The sequence below is a fragment of the Aythya fuligula genome, chromosome 2 (genome assembly GCF_009819795.1).
Source record: "Aythya fuligula isolate bAytFul2 chromosome 2, bAytFul2.pri, whole genome shotgun sequence".
NCBI classification, from domain to species: domain Eukaryota; kingdom Metazoa; phylum Chordata; class Aves; order Anseriformes; family Anatidae; genus Aythya; species Aythya fuligula.
In genome coordinates, this window is record NC_045560.1 from 110,161,223 (window position 1) to 110,174,106 (window position 12,884).

At 39.1% G+C, this 12,884-nt stretch overlaps 1 protein-coding gene across 3 annotated transcripts in view; it reads left to right on the forward strand.

The window, feature by feature from the left end:
* Positions 1-12,884, forward strand: part of GREB1L (GREB1 like retinoic acid receptor coactivator) — a 124,527-nt gene that overhangs the window by 53,335 nt on the left and 58,308 nt on the right. The window lies entirely within an intron of this gene.

Below are 12,884 nucleotides of genomic sequence, written 5' to 3' on the forward strand. Positions count from 1 at the left end.
TGCAGGTCTGAAAGGACAGTTAGAGTAGAAGTGTACTTCGCTGTCCCAAATGTTTATCATTTTAAAGGTCCTGTAACTGAAAAGATGGCTGAACTTTCACCTTTTGATCCTAAAATTTGATCAAAAAGTAAAAAGTAAGCCCCAGCACTTAGAAATTAAAAGGGTTTGCTCCTTAGGGAGCTGCGCCAGGCGTCACCCTGTATCTCCCCAGAGATTTGCTTTAGACCATCAGGGTTCAGCCTAGTTTAAATTATAACTTTTTAATCTGATAACACGTATTAATTGGTTGAAACTATATTTTTGGCTGGTCTTGAGCAATATTTGCTGCTCGTGTTGTAATGCTCACAAAAATGTTTAGTTTTTGAGTAATTAATTCCTATAATTTGTTCAGCACTATCTTCCTTTAAAGTGACAGATTATTAACACTTAACATTTGTCCTAGAAACAGATAAGAAATCAATGTCAGAGCCAAGACCTTGTAAATAACGAGAAAGGAAATGTAATAATGGCTGTCTTCACAAGAAAGGTGGTGGGGGAAGGACGGTGCATGTGGCAGAAAAGGTTCAGTGCTTTTTGTTTTCCTTTGGAAAGGGGGGTGGCCGCAGGACACAACCCGGGGGCTCAGCCTCTTTGGCCCTACTGTCTTACACAAACAGTCATTGTCAAATTAGGAAGAAAAAGGTACGTGGGAGCCAGTGTTTTTATAGTAACAAGCGTGGTGGTTCATTGCAAACTTTAAAAAAAAAAAAAAAAAAGCGCCATAAGAAGAGTGAAGAAGAAATTGCCTAATTTTCAAAGGGGAGGAGGGGAAACAATGAGCAAAGAACTTGACAAACATTTCTTTTCTTTTCTTTTTGGAAAGAAACTTGCTTGCAAGTGATGGCTCTCCAAAGAGCTTAATTTTTAAACTCTTTTAAAGTGCTATCTACAGATGCTTAGCATTGATTTATGTCAAGGTTAAGGCACCTTTAAACAAATAAAGTTGTGAATGGATAAACCGACTAAAATACAAATCGCCTATTAAACACAGATGATATTTGTAGAGCGTTCAAGTTGCCACAAAACCGACACATGTCTTGAAATTCTCCTGATAACCCCTTCTAAACTCATCAGGAAATGATAGCATGTGTGTTTGAGGGGTACACAAGGGAGCGGACTGATAGGATAGAGATGGAAGGTCAGGCCTTAACTTTGACTTTCTAGGCTTCAGCTTAATTCTTTTGCAAGAAGGCAATAGCAGATGAAGAAAGAATTAAGGTGATTTATTTATCTATGAGACTGGGCTGGCTTTTGCCATAGGAACTCAATCAGATGGCTGTTTACAGCTTTGTCCCTGTAAATACGAATATCCTATTTTAAATTCATATCCATATGGAATTAAGGGGTATATAAAATGAGCTATGCAATTAAACCACTTGGAAAAATATGTATTTGAACTGGAATATTTAATGTTGTTTATGTTGTTTATATATTACTATTTAGTTTATTAATAGCAGATTATTTATAATAAGTATTTTAATTTTATTTATTTTGTTTGAGTAATTTAATTATGTGAAATACGTGAAATGGAATTATATGTATTATTAAGATTTTCTTCTCATCTGCTGGAGAAAATTGTTCTGGATCTACGAAATGTTTATCAGCGTTGTTTTTTTTCCCCAAGTGGATTTTAGCCCACAGTGAGGATATTGCACGTAATGTTTTTCTGTGACTGCTGCCACAGCAGAACATAAATACTAGGAGAGCTATTTTCTTCATGCTGAATGTCAGTATTCACTGGAAGTTTTCTATGAGTGCTTTCAAGAGCGCATAGAAGCAGTGAATTTTTTGTATTACTGACTCACTAAACCATAATAGCAGCTTTCGGAATCAAAATTGCCTCTGCTAGCATGTTTATGGTGCAGATAAATTAAGCCCAGTTTGTAAACATCCTTAAGACTTTTCCTTTTGGGAGAAAAACAAGTAGGGAAGCACATCCAGTGTCTCAAATAAATAATGTACTTCATTATCTTTTTTTCTTCTTCCAAGACATAAAGTCCCCATACACAACATGTCAGAGCAAGTAATGAATTGCATCTCAGAACAAATACAAGCATGAAATTTGTGAAATTTCCTTCTTCTATTAAGTGCTAACAATATGTAATTTTTGAATTTTTGCATCTTTTAGGTAAAGGCCAAGGTTTTTCTTTGTCAGATCTAAATGGCATTACGTGAATACCCAGAAATGGGTATTTTTCCCACAAATACCCATTGGGATTTCCAAGCATCTAGCTGAGAGTAGCTTGAATGGCAAAGTTTTTCTTTTTAGGTATATCCCCTAGATGTGATGTTCATGTTTTGTTCCGTTGATTGCCTGTTTGTGGAACATTTCATCGTAACGGAGAGCTTGGATGTTGCAGAAGGCCCAGCAGTGATGGGCATCTTTGATCTCAAACAGGGGCTGCCTCTGGTAATTTCAGAGATTCTTGACAGAGCTTTGTTTATTTTACAGAAGAATTTGTGGTATTCTGGGGAGGGGAGAAAGTAGTCAGCTTTGACACATGATAAACACATGTTGCAGGCAAGGAAAAGGAAGAACTCTGCAAAGTGCCCCACACTTTGAAGTTCATTTCCACAAAAATTCTGTGAGAAATTAATCGTGATTTATTTTAATTTTTTTTTTTTTCAATTGAAACTCTATGAGCAATATAAACAAGTCACAGCAGTGGCACCACAAAAAAAAAAAAAAAAAAAAGTCCATGCAATATTTAACTCAAGATTGTGGGTTTTAGCTGATTGCTGTAGTTTTGACCTATGCTTTCCTGTTTGTTTAGTGCTTTGCTTTCTGCACAGAAGTGGCCATGAAAGCAGCTTTATTTTTTGTCTCTGCAGCACTGACTAGAAGTGGCTGCAGGAGAATGCTATCAGCTATGCCTCTCCATCTGCAGACTGCATGGGAGTTTCAGAAACGGTTTGCTTGTTCCATTTTAAAATGGATTCAGAGATCAGATGAGCAGAAATATGATCGTTTTGACCTATTTGAAAACAATGTTTTTGGAAGAGTTGCACAGGAACGTGCTCCAAGTAGGCTCAACAGATATTCCGACCCAGGCTCTCTGCAAAAGAAGAGGGACTTGTTTCTGCCTTTGTTGGTTTGTTTCTTGGGACGATCACTTCCAAAGCTCACAAAAACAAGAACTCTTTTTCAGACTCACCTTGTTTTCAGTCGGGGCTTTAGGGAGGAAAAGAGTCATTTTTTGAGAGAGGTGAGAAATGAGCAACCTACCCAGCCGCCTTTTATCCCAATGCTTTAGGCAGTTTGATTTCTCAAGACGTACTTTATTGCTTCTTGATTTAATTTTATGTTTTAATCTAGAAATCTGTGTTATGGATTAATTTAATAACATTACGCGAGAGGGAGAGGAGCAAAACTTTGTGGTGCTTTTGGCAGGCATACGCATTTTGCAGATGAAGAAGTGGGAAAGGCAGCGTGTGAGGTTCTTGGCTGGCTCGCAGACATGCCCTGGCTGCAGAGCCCGTCTGTTTTTCGAGGTGGTAACCCCAGCAGGAGAGTGGCCCCGAAATGACTCCCAGGTTTGCATATTTGAGGAGTTGCCACGTGATGACTCCAGCTCTGGGGGTAAAAAAGGGTTGCTTACAGCAAAAGAAAGGACAGTTTACAAAGTTCTACTACGGAGCTTCATTTTCAGTCTTTTACAGCTGTCACAAACCAGAGCAGGCATCAGATAACATGAAGGTTGGAAAAACAAAGTACTCAGTAGATATTCCTGAAGAATTGGGTCATCTCTGTTTGGAAAGTTTAAAGAACCAATGTAATCTGTATTCCCACTATGGCTCGGAAAGAGGTTTGTAGTAGCGTCAGTTAGTACATCGTGTTGGAATTAAGAATTAGTGGAATAAGTAATAACTCTGCAAGATGCATAGTAATTATTTTCTGTTGCTTGGAAGTAAAAATTTCTCTGTCTCCCTTATTTAAAAGTTAGCACGTGAGTGAAAACCGAAAAAAAAAAAGGTGTTGGGAGAAAATGCTTTTACTGAAGCTGTAGCTGACTAGGTTGATTTTTGGTAAAGATCTTAATGCTTGTACTGTGTAATCGGATGTTGAGATACATCAGAAGGGATTATGTTTTAGCTTCTATTTTCTATATGTTTGTAGCAAATTTTTATGCTGCCTTTTTTTTCTTTTTAAAAGGGGGTTATAAAAAAGGTGGTGAGCAACTTTTGGCTCAGGCAGACAATGGCAGGACAGGCGGAATGGGTTTAAACTAAAAGAGGGGAGATTTAGGTTAGATGTTAGGAGGAAATTCTTCACAGAGGGTGGTGAGGCAGTGGCACAGGTTGCCCAGAGAAGCGGTGGATGTTTAAAACTTAGATTTTTTTGCAGCATAGGGACCTAAGGACTTAAGTAATTTACATGCATAGTTTGTTAAACCACAGTGCAAAGTCCTACTCTGTAGTCCTATTGAAAACAATAAAACAACACTAAGCATGTGAAGATGTACTTAAAAGATTGATGTCTTAGGGCAGACCATGAGAACTGGTGTGGAGAGGGTGTGCAGGGGAAAAAAAAAAAATAAGGTGATTTTTGTTAGTCCATTGGTGTTGAGTTGATCACAAACTTTACTGATAAGGCATTCAAGTGATGTTTGGGGTTGTAGGTGAAGTGCTCAGCTTCTACACACTCAGGCCACAGTAGCTAAATAGACCATCATGGCTTTAATTTTTACTAGCCTTGCAAGTTGAAATGGGTTCTCCATTTCATGTCACTATATGTCTGCCTTGAAACACCAGGTGCTTTCTCTTTCACTTTCTCAGGATAGAAGCAGCCCCTCAGCGAAAAAATAAATAAAATAATTCATGAGAGTAAACAATTTTAGAGATAGTTATCAACATTAAAATTGTTGACAGATACAGATTTGCATTTCTTTCTTAGTTGGGAAGATACAAGACTGTTCATCGAGTTTCAAAGTCACAGAAATTTTAAAAAATCCACTTTTTTTAAAAAAAAAAAGTGGTATTATTTGTGTTCCATTGAAGTAAACATACATCTACTTTAAAACCACAGCTTTAAATTACTTAACTAATTACTGACTGAGCAGCTGCATTTTACCTTACACATTAATGTAAACAGTATAAACACATCTCTGTCTTTAGTGTTTCTAATTAATTTGTTTTAATTAGAAGTCACTAAATATGTTTGTTAGCTAGCAGCTTACAGTAAGATCCGTGTATTATTGATAGAATATGTTTTGCCAGTGAATGCCTGTATATCTGTATGTATGAAAACTATACATAAAATAACAACAACCAAATTTCAATGAAAATCTTTCGGGTTTGGAAACAGGTACACATTTGGGATCAGAAAAAAAAATTCAGTTATTACATTAATTACTTAGGTACTACATTTTTTTTTATCTGCTGTGGTGTTAGCAGTGGTAGCCAAAAGGATTCAAACCTGTAACTTTCCTAATCGTGCTAAGACACTAAGTTGTTGGGAGAGTAAATCATAATCCATATCTACAGCTGCAAAATCAAAATTACTCAGCAAAAGTATGCACTGATCCTAGAGCTGAAACTAGACATCATGACTGATTTAGTTATATTGCACTGGCATTAATAACGTGGTTAATAGTCCTATTGATTTAGGGGGGGAGAGACCATAAGGGGTGAAAGCTATGTATGAGTGCACAGGCTTTAAGGAGGCAGGATGAGGTTTTCAAAAGCACTCCTTGGTGGTTTACTTGTGCTGCCTCTGCAGTCAGTGTGCGAGCATCCAAGTGTGAGCACATGCTTCTCTGAAAGTGAGGAAGTCTTTTAACATTACCGAAAATTCAAAATGAAAAGCTAGATTTTTAGGGCAATAACATTTAATATTTTTTTTTTTTTTTGAAGGCTTTCTGTTGAAAGAAAAGAGAAAATGTACTTCGTCTGCTGAAGGTAGAATTGTTCCTTTCCCTATGTGCATGGTGGAAGTAGCATAAAAGGATTTGTTCCAGCTTCCACAAACGAATTTGAAAAACCCTAGAAAACCTTCACAATAACTTCTTTGCTAATTTCATTTAAAGGACTCCAAAAAGCCTTGCAGGCAGAATGGGTAAAATCAACATAATTAACTTTTGAAAGCTGCTGTATCATGAAGGGCTTAGACCTCTTCACATAAGGTTCATGCTCTACTAGATCATCTCATTCACGGTTATGTGCTACTGAACTTTACTTTTTTACTATGGGTAACTTACATTTTATTAACTCTTCCACTCTTTTATAGCCCTTAGGGTCAAATTTGTTGCTATCTTCCTGCGCTTGTCCTGTATTGCAAAACTTTCCATGAAACACCAAAGGGATAAGACTCAAAAGAATCATTTTGAAAAACTGTAAGCACAAACTGCAGTTCATTTATGGTTTCTAATTAGTTAGTTAGGGTTTCTCATTTCTCCTTTTTCCACGGTAGGAAGGCAGAGGAGGAGTTAACTGGGGAAATGTATTTGTGAAAGCTTTTGTTAGTTTGTTTGGGTTTTGTTGAGGGAGTTGTGAACAGCTGTGGGGATGAGAGTGTGAAAGAGACAGTAAATGTCCATGGGCGCATGCAAGTGGCGACAGGACGCGCAGTGCTTATTTGTAGCCCAGCGTTTGCTTGCAGAAGACATTCTTAGCACGTGAAGCCTAGCTGTGCATTTACAGCAGCTGTCTTAAGGGGTTCCTTGATTCAGAGCAGCCTGCCAAATGGTATCAGTTGCAGTTTTGCCCCACTAATATTCCAGTCTATTCATAATACTTTGAGCATTTTATTTTTATTTTTTTGTATTCAGGTAGCTATATATTGCATTAAATGCTTCTAACATACTGTCATCTATTCACAGAGTAGCCCTCCATGATTTTTGTGTATTGTGCAGTCATTGTAGGTGAGCTCGCATACACTAAGTAGCGAGATCAAATGTTTTCTTCCATCTGTTTGTTGCATCTGTTTACTGAGGAGGTGGTATCACATGAAGCTTGGCGCATGCTTAACCCTTAAATCATCTCAGTCTTCACAAGAGGACTGTGTTCAGCATCCCCAGAGCACCGACTGGACCAATATTTCTCTTGTGGCACGTGAGTTCAGACTACCTGGGATGTGGCGTGTATTTTCTGAGTGGGAGCCATGGCCTGACGAAAAGTAAAGCCAGCACAAGCTTTGTGTTGTTCAACTCACAAAGCTTCACCAGTGGGAATCTGGCAAATGATTTTCAGCTTCATTTGGGGATAAGAAGGACTTGCTGCTGACAGTTCTACATAGCTTTATTCTGACCACTGAACTTTGAAACAGCACTTGAAAAAACTTCAGACTTGCAAAAGATTGCATCTACAGATCCTGAGAGGGTTTTATCAGAGCACGTGAAAGATGAAGGAAAACGCAGGATGTTAGGCAGTGAACATGAGTGCTGAACTCGTAACTTAACACTGCTGAGCTACGGTTTCGTAAAACTTGAGCTTAACTTTGGGAGACTTCTGTGACATAGCACCTCACAATATACTCTTAAGTTTGATTGCAGTTGTAAACTCCTCTCGAGTTTACAAGCAAACTCCTACTGCTTGGGAAATTGTACTGTTAAAAAGAACTAAGGAAACCTTCTGAGTTTCAAGTAGAAGAGATGAGGTTGAGTTTCAATTTCAATTTTTTTGCTTATTTTTCCTTTTTTTTTTATTATTTTTTTTTATTTTTTGGCCACAGTGCTACATCAGTGAATTTTTAAAAATGCAATTCAGACTTTATTTTTGCAGTATTTGAGGGTTGAAGTTGGTATCAGTATCCTGATCAGTTCAACTAACTAATACCCTGCTGAATTCAGGTGTGAATTTCACTTTTAGTATGTTTATTATTTCATGAACAGTGCCTGAAGACTAGAGGGATAGTCTGGCATTAGAAGGGATGGAGTAGTTAGGGTGTAGCATCCTCTTTTTTAGCACCACTTGTGATCTGCTTTCTGTTCTGTGTTGTGGGGTAGCCATTTATCTGCCTCTGGCCAAGGAATTGTCCAAATCCCAGGTAATCTGATGCAGCAATCCAAGTACAGATACTACAAATTAAGTAATAAGAGGAGGAACCTTGTCAGGAAAAAAAAAAATGTTCTTGGTCTTTCTTGTTCCTCACTCAGACATGGTAGTGACAGCATCAGGCTGAAAGACCAGATTTTAAGTGATAAAAGATATTTTATCATTTATCATTTATTCAAAATAAATGAAAAAATAAAAAGGAAAAGGAAACACCACTGTAAAGAGTCAGTACAAACTAATTAGTATTTTTTCCTGGAAAGCTTTGTGAATGAATTGGCTGTCAGTCACCACCTAAAACTGTAAACTCTTTTACAGTAGAGCTTGAATATCCCTAAGACAGACAAAAGCAGGGTGAGAATCTCAGGATCATGACAGGACTGTGGAGGGAGGGGGAAGGATCTTACAAAGGCTGTGGGATAAGGGGTCTGTTAATGAGAACACTTCGTCTTGCACTCTTGTATTGACCCTCCCGTAAGTCTTTCCCCACTCAGTGCTACAGTTAATGCTGGGTATATATTTCTGTCGTTGTAGCCTAATTTTAATTATCATATATGCTTGTTACTGTTGTTGGTTACTGCCATCCTTTCTGCTGTATGCATGTTCGTGATAGATCCTAATGATTCCCTAATGTAAATAAATAAATAAATAAATAAATAAATAAATGACTAAGAACATCAATAAGGACGATGCAAATAGTAGAAAATGCTAGATGTACCTGAAACAACCAGTTCCCAAACAATTTTACAGTATAAATAGATGCCTGGTCTCTCTTTGCCTAAGATGACCCTTTGAGATACAGAAGCTGTCCTGGGCCTGGCAGTGCCTTTGTCAAGGAACTTGCTTTCTTTTCCTTTGAAGAGAAACTTTTCTGTGGGGTTAGGCCAGATCAGAAGTCAGATTATGTGTTTTGGAGAATACAATTACATCATTAGGTTAAACACAAAGTAAGGACTTGATAGAGCCGACTTAATGGAGGGTGTTTGCATCAGATTCATCATTCGCTATCAGGTAATTGTGAAATTGCTTTAAGCCATAACAACAACACTCACCCCCTCCCTCATCCTCCAGTTCAGTTCCTCTCCTTTAAAGTTGCTGGGGTCATGACCCACCTGGAGGCCAAATATGTGGTATCTGGTGTACTGAATGATCTGATTATATTTTTACTAGCAAAGCCTTCAACTCAGTATGTAGATCTGCTCGGAAGAATTACTGGGTAACAGTCCACTTTCAGAAGGTAACATTTTCTTTTTTTTTTCCTTTTTTTTTTTTTTTCTTTTTTCTTTTTTTGAGGGAGGGATATGCACAGGGCCACAGTCACCTATTTTTCTAACTAGAATGAGTTTGTAGTGTTTACAGTACTCAAATGCTGCCAGTCTGACGGAGCTGTAAAGGAGCTGGGCTCTGCTTCATCTTGAACATCCAGTGTCCTGTTTCTACACAGATCTCTTGACACCCAGGTGACTGTGTAAAACCAGATTATTTGCTTGAAATGACATGAATTCCTTGTAAATTCAGTGTCTGTGGTTGAAAGAGTCATTCAGATTTCCCTGCGTATTTCACAGCACAGTTAAGCAATGCAGAGCTAAAATCCATCATTGACATTTTTTGTAACCTTCCTCCCATTTCTGTCTGGATGGAAGCACCCGGCAGTCCTAGTTTTGCTTTCTGTAAATCGTATCCATATTTGATTTCTGATTAAAGCCTGCAGCATTAATACTTCTCTGCTTGCCTTCAGGTCAGAGGAATTTCAGGACTGCCTTGTTCACGTCTCTTTGTAAGGACCCCAGTTCAGATGCTGTAAGGCAGCTCTCTAACTCCAGCAAATCTCTCTTAATCCTCCAGTTCAGTGCTGGGCCACTGCAAAGAAGGCGTGAAGTGGGCTTAGTAAACCTGCTTTGAAGAAGCACAGCAGCAGTGGGGACGCTTGGGATGTGCTGGGTAGGGACTCATGGTGGTTTAGTGTCAGGACCTCTGCAGAGAAGTTCCCGCAGAGTGATAGAGCTGGGAAGTGCAAATCATCTGAACCTAAGGAAATTCTCCTCCATCTCATGTTTTGCCTCAGATTTCGGCTTGAAATTGTTCCATTTTAATCGTGTCTTTCAGTCTCTCTGTAGTAGGTTTTAAAGACATCAATAAAAATTGCCTGACTGGAGTTGCAGGGGTGGTGGGGTAGGGGAGATGACTGAACCTTCTTCCTTTTCTGGGGAGAGAATGAGAAAGAGTAGCAGCAAATCTTAACTACACGTATATATTTTACACAACGGGACACAGGACGGTGGGTGTCGGAGTGGGCACTGGTATACTGGTGTCGACAGAAGAAAAATAGATGTATGAGATTAGGGAGGAGTTCCTTAATCATGTCCAGTTGTGTTAAATCATTAATTTTGGCCACATTTTAATGGAAGGACAACAGGTTTTCATGTTATCATTTTATGTTTTCATAACAGAAACGTTTTTTCCTCTATGTTTCCCTTCAACGCCCACCACTTTGTTTTCCCCTCAACTCTCTGCAGCACCCTCAGAGCCCCTCCACACAGACCCATTTCTAGAGCGTCTGCGGTGTGCTCGCTACTGTGCTCCCTAATTACACCAGGGTAGATTTAGGGTAGATTCAAAAGCAGAAACATGAAGGTCTTAAATCGCTGCCTGTGGCTTTTGGGCAGGCTGGATCAGGAGGCTGGCCCCGGAGAGCTGCTTTCTGTCACAGGGAGGGTCTCTTCAGCCCCTCCTCTCCCCACAGCTCCCTTGAACTCCACATGAGGCCCAGCTGTCCTAATGGCCTCGGGCGGTGTTAGGGCATCAGCCGCCCAGCTCTGTCTCTCTGGATTTGGTCTCCATGGGCCCTAGCTTCCCCTGCCACAGCTGAGAGGCTGCTGTGCTGCTGCCACTCCTCGCCGTGCCACTTGCCCTCACGGTACCTCTGCCTGCGCCCTCTTGCCCTTATGCACCCAGACAGGCCTTCCTCCCGCCCCATTTCCAAGCCGTGAAGAGACCCATTCCTAATTCTTCCTTCACTTGGCATTTCCAATGTCCTTGTACTCTTGTTTTCTTTTCTCTCGGCAAGCAAGAAATGTCCTAGCGCACTGTCTCACATCAGTCCACAACAGTCGCCCTCCACAGGCAGGCCTTTCTGTGTAGACTCCATGAAGGCAAATAAAACAGCCCTGCCTAGCCAACACCTCAGCTTTTTTGCAAACTGTATTTAATTAATACTTTCCCACCAAAATTAAAATAATTGGCATAACTATATATATCGCATAGATTATAGAAAATGCAGAGTATGAAGAGACTTCAGGTAGATGATGCTCTGACATTTTAACTGAAGACTTTTATTTTGGATGCACTCCTGAAATCCAAATTAATTTTGTGTTTGTCAGGATTTCACTGACATCTGTGGAAATATCATCACTGGCTTCAGTAAAACCAGGATTTCAGTCAGGTAGTTGTTCTCCACCTATTTGTTCAAAGACACCTGACAAGACTCGTACTGCAACCCTAATCCTGCTTCAGCATAACTTTTTTTCCTCATTTGCTTCACAGTTATGTGTTTATACACGTCCCCTGCCTTATTCAAATGTAATGAAAACTTAAAGAAAAAAAATATCTGTTTGTCTTAAATACATTACTGCTGAAATACCTGAATGCATTATATTAAGAAATTGTGTATATATTCACATTGCCTCCAGTTTGGGTGGGGAAATGCTGTTGCTCCCAGATTTGTTAGAATCAGGGCTAAGTCAGAGCTGTGGATTTTTTTTTGCCCAAAGCTGTACAAAGTCTTTGGCTGAACAGGGAACGGAGCCTCTCTCCAACCTTTGAGGTAAGCAGTTAGATAAGCTTCATGCTTAAGTATTTCAGGAGGGTACAAATAGGTAGCTCTTGAGTATTTGTCTATACCAGGAGCTCCCAAACACTGTGGTAAGCAGCTGTCATCATCGCTGCCCTTTTACAGGTGACACTGAAGACCTTGAGCAACCCAGCAATCAACCACGAACAGAATTGTAGATTTTCTAAATGCCAACTTATCTTCTTGGCCAAGGTCTCTTCCTGGTCACAGGGCTAGGTGACATCTAGTGAAGGAAAGTCCAAAGATAACATTATAAGGTTTTGTACTTTTCTATCTATTGATTTAATGGGGGAAAAGTTACCTCTGTTGAAATAAAATGATCTGAAAATGCAGTCGTGTATTGTGAATATTGGAAAATGTTAGATCATCGTTTCTTTGGAGTAAATGTCATATGGTGTAATGACCCAGCGAAGTGGAAAATTTAATGTTTCACTGAGTCTCGCAGCTCATTGTAAAACCTTCCATGGCCATCCTGTTACTAAATGTTTACATTTGAGAGTCTGTATCCTAACGCTGAAAGCACAAATATAACAGGCTGTGGGGTGTATAATGTCACCCAAGAAGTGGTGATCTAAAGGTCTGTTTGTGCTTGAGTATGTCATGAAGTTCATAAATTCATCATTGATATAAACATGAATATTAACTGTCAAAATAGATATTTTAATGATCTTTATCACTATACTAGTGTAAAGAGCAATTTAAAATAAAACCATGTCACAGCATTTGCTGAAGACCCTGAAGAGACAGAGGACTGACCTTCTATGTAATTCCAGTTAATATTAGCAAGAGAAAAAATTCAAGTTATTGGACATCTATAGAGCAGTTCTCTATAAATGATGGCATAACCATGAGTTAAATCATGTAGACGTAGGTAGACAACTAGTGATAAAGCCAAACTTGACGTTTTTAATGTTCAGTTCTGTAGTCTGCTCTGAAAATGAGCGTTAATAATAACGATTTTATCTATCCCCCATTAAATTCTACATGAGAGGGGTTCTTGAGATTG